General features: G+C 28.7%; 1 long non-coding RNA gene across 1 annotated transcript; it reads left to right on the top strand.

Moving 5' to 3' along the window:
• Positions 1–337: 337 nt before the first annotated feature.
• Positions 338–3,034, top strand: LOC146896232 (uncharacterized). The gene is made up of 2 exons (XR_015022282.1): positions 338–478; positions 1,103–3,034. It is a non-coding gene; the product is annotated as an uncharacterized LOC146896232 (long non-coding RNA).
• Positions 3,035–3,247: the final 213 nt, after the last annotated feature.

Genomic DNA, 3,247 nt, shown 5'->3' with positions numbered 1-3,247 from the left:
AACATATATTATTATCAAATAAAAATTGAATTATTTCTACAAATAACTGATGATATACTTATTTTTTATTACATTAAAACATGTATCCTTGTATTATTTTAACCAAATCTTTAAAATAAATAAAAACATCCTATAAAACAAAAAGAGTATATTTAATTGACTTGGCCGGTTTGTTGGAAGTTGATATGTAGGGTTAAACTACAAACACGACAAAAAAAACCATTGTCAAAAGCATTAGCATTTCGTGTCTGCATTTTCTAATTTTATTACGGCTAGTGGATACAGGAAACTTCCTCCAACAATGCAATGTTGTCTTGTCATGAGAAGGATTTGCATATATCCACATTTTCTATTGGGATATTTTTTGTATTGGACGACTTCGAATTTCTTTGCGATGTATTTTCCTTGTTAATTTCACTCGTTAGTTAAATGGAAACACGTATTTTCTCTTCTCCAACTCCAAATTCCTTCACTTAGGGTATGTTTGGTTTGGAGAAGAAAGTTTAAGGAAAGAAAGAGAGAGGATTGATAGCAAAAGGAAAGATAGATAGAAGAAAGTGAGATGATTTTTTTAGTTGTTTGGTATAAAAGAAAGTGATTAGATTGTGAAAGGAAAGAAAGATTTGTATATTTGCAAAATGACAATTATAACCTTAAAAGGTTTTAGATAATAGATATGTTTATTTTAAATTAATTATGTCATCTACACATTTAAATAAATTTTATTAATAAATTTTAATTTACTTAGCATTTGTCAAATTTTTTGTTAATGATTTTTTTGTTTCAAAATATCACGCTGAAATGAAAAATTGCAGAGCATGTTTCCAAAAAAAACATTTATTATGGATGCTTGTTCAACATGGTAATATTAAGTTATTGCAAGGGTATTTTTGACTTTTTCTTAAAAAGTTGGTGTTTCTACATTCTTTCCGTCCAAAGTAGCATGGAAAGATTTTGGACATGGGTCCCACCAAAAAGATACTTTCTTTCCACTCTTACAAAGCAACCAAACAAGGGAAAGAATGTGTTTCCATAAACTTTCCATTCTTTATGCTTTCTTTCCTTGATCTATCCATGGTACCAAACACAGCCTTAGTGAAAGAGAGTTAAAATTAACTTACAAACGATTTTGTTCCCCTCCCCTCAAATAAAATAAAACACCTCATGTGGAGAAACTAAAAAAATGCGTAATGGAGGAACTTCATGGATTTTAAATACATTTTCACGTCAAAAACAAGAAGGATTTTAAATACATTTTAAAATTCATTGACTTAAAAAAATATTATTTTCATGTGATCTTGTTTGTAAAAGAAAGTTTGGCTAGTAATCATTCCATAAAACAATTTTAACAATTAATTTTCTTTTTGGCCTTTTGATATTATGAAATTGTTGCATATAACTGGCTCTTGTTAGTTAGAATTATTAATTATATATATGTTAGCCAAATATAATGAGTAAGTTTTGTACTACTCATATACTCTCTCCGGTCACTATTATAAGCAAAAATTAACTTTTTAGGTTCATTCATTAAATGATGTATTTGGTATATATTATTGATCAAATACATCATTTAATGAATGAACCTAAAAAATTGATTTTTGCTTATAATAGTGACTGGGGGAGTATGAATAAAGAACCATGCAATCTTCATAATTAATTTCCTTCAAAAAAAATTAAACCTGTTTATACTTTCAATAAATTAAGTTTACATTTTGTGTATTCAATTAATTTTTTGAGGGAATGTATTCAATTAATAAAAATTGGGTTTTTCTATCATGTGCAAATTTGCACATGCTAAGAAGTTTAAAGTAGTAACTTTGACTTGAAACTTGTGTTTTTTATAATAAATATGTAGCTTTTGAATAAAAATTGTTGATTTTCAATAAAAAGTTACTACTCTTGGTTACCTTAACATATGCAATATTGCACATGTTAGACAAACCCATAAAAATTAGGTTAACAAAGGTTCAATTAATTTTGAGGGAAAAGGTTCAATTAATTGAGTACTCGTTCTTGGGTAATTATTTTGCGAAATGAAATTCGTAATTAACAATAAAGGGGGAAAGGCACAATAGACTTGGTCAGCTCTGAACTTTTTTTTTCTAACTTACGGTTGAACTAAAACTCTACAATGTCACGCTGCTGACAATGCCAAATTTGGCATGCTTGCTTACGTATGTATGTTGTCCAAGTCAAGGTATCAATGCAAATTCAAATAAACATTTTGAAAGCTACCTCTTCATTTACTTTTCGTCTTGGTTTGCGATTGCAACAACCAATACCAATATTGTAAGATGTTCATCAATGATTCACTATCCGATACTAATATTTTCTTATCTAGACTAACTAAAATTAATTACTACTAATATTTATTTTGTCCATAATAAAAACACTTTTAGAGGTTGTAATTGAAAATATCTTACTTAGCCAACTCGCAATGTTTAATTGTGCATACGAAAAATTATCATTCTCTGATCAATTTAATTTCTAAATTATAGAGTTATGCAAAGTAGACTCAACTATTTTTCATCTATCAAAGATAGTCAATGAATTATTATTCTCTTTTATTTTTAAAGATAATGAAGAACTAAAGTCTAAATTGATGAATGAATGATAGTTTATGGACTATTTATTTAGTATATTTTTATTGTTTATTGACCAAATTGTTGGTTTATTCGATAAATAATGAAGTGTGCTGATAAAATGGATTAGGTCATTTATTTATACGAAATTAAGTTGATTAATGATGGTTGTGAAGGCTTTTAACCTTAATATTTATTGGTTTTGGCAGGAGTGTGAAATACAAAGGACAAAGTGCGGTGAAATACAAGTCATCGATTCGGAAGGAGATTGAAGAGGAAGGGTATAGAATATGGGGAAATGTTGGAGACCAGTGGACTGATCTCCAAGGGGAGTGTTTGGGCAATCGTACTTTCAAGATCCCCAATCCTATGTACTGCATTTCTTGATTCACGACTACTGTCAATGCCACTTGTGTAGTACTCAACAAACTAAATGATTTGCTTTGAACAAATGATCGAATTTCATCTCTTGCCTTATTAGTATCATTATTCATGCTAGCAAAAAGACGGGCACTTACGTGTTCGACTTTCGCTCTTTTTATTTCGCTAACGTTCGAAAATTTTAAACGGTGTTTTCGTTTGAAATTTTGATTTTGATTTTTGATTAAAAGTAAAAATATAAATGTTTTTCGCTTTCAAATTATAACAATCAAACTAACCATGAT

This window comes from Medicago sativa, chromosome 8 (genome assembly GCF_051527215.1).
Source record: "Medicago sativa cultivar Bolivia chromosome 8, Bolivia_mono, whole genome shotgun sequence".
Lineage (NCBI taxonomy): Eukaryota > Viridiplantae > Streptophyta > Magnoliopsida > Fabales > Fabaceae > Medicago > Medicago sativa.
The sequence above is the reverse complement of the archived record's forward strand: the minus strand, read 5'-3'. Positions and strand labels throughout refer to the sequence as shown.